Source organism: Chrysochloris asiatica, unplaced genomic scaffold, assembly GCF_000296735.1.
Source record: "Chrysochloris asiatica unplaced genomic scaffold, ChrAsi1.0 scaffold00179, whole genome shotgun sequence".
Classification (NCBI taxonomy): Eukaryota; Metazoa; Chordata; class Mammalia; order Afrosoricida; family Chrysochloridae; genus Chrysochloris; species Chrysochloris asiatica.
The window spans coordinates 87,866-88,879 of NW_006408697.1; positions in this window are offsets into that span (position 1 = coordinate 87,866).

Here is a 1,014-nt window from a genome sequence, read left to right on the forward strand (position 1 = left end):
GTCCTGGTGTGGCACTGTAGGTTAATGTGCCAGACTGCAAAGCCAATTTGAACTGCAAGGTCGAAAGTTCAAGCTCACCAGTCGCTCCTTGGAATCCCTATACAGTGTCACTATGGGTTGGAACCAACTCAATGGTAATTAACAACAACAACAAAAATAAGGTTTGTTTTACTTGAAATACTTCTATATCTTGATTGAATTTTGGGTGGTATCATGTATGGTAACCTCAGGTTGTTTTCTGCTGTATTGTTTCTCAGTCCCAAGAACACCCTGTAGTATTTTTTGTAAAGTTGGTCTGGTCATTACAAATTACTTTAAATTCTGTTTATCATGAAATGTACTAATTTCACTGTTTTATTTGAGGGACAGCTTTTTTGAGTATATGATTCTTTTTGTCAGCTTTTTCTTTTAGAATTTTGTAAATGTCATCACACTGCCTTCTTGCCTATGTGGTTTCTGCTGAGAAATCAGAGCTTAGTCTTATTGATTCTCTTTGTAGGTAACTTTCCATTTTTCCGGAGCTGCTCTCAGGATTCTTTCCTTGTTTTTGGTTTTGGAAAGTTTGATTACGACTTGTCTTAGTGATTTTCTTTTAGGATCTATCCTGTGTGGGGTTTGTTCAGCTTCTTGTATGCTTATCTTCTCATCTTTTGCAATGGTAGGGAAGTTTTCTTCCAACAACTGTGCTAATATATCTCCTGGGAGCCTTCCTTTTTTCCACTGACCCTCTACTTTACCAAGTAAGATATCCTTCTCGAGGGACTAGTCACCACTGATGTATGAGAAAAAAACTTCTCACCATCATGGCTTCTGAGGAGCATTCTGGTGTGTTTCTTCCAATACAGAGTTGTTTGTTCCTCTGAAAGTTCATGGTACTTTTAATATCTTTGTCAAACCCATAACTCAAATGCATTGATTCTCCGGTGGTCTTTCTTATTCATTCTCCAAATTTCACATGAAGATGTTGTTGTTGTTGTCAGGTGCTATCAAGTCGGAACCAACTCATAGTGACCC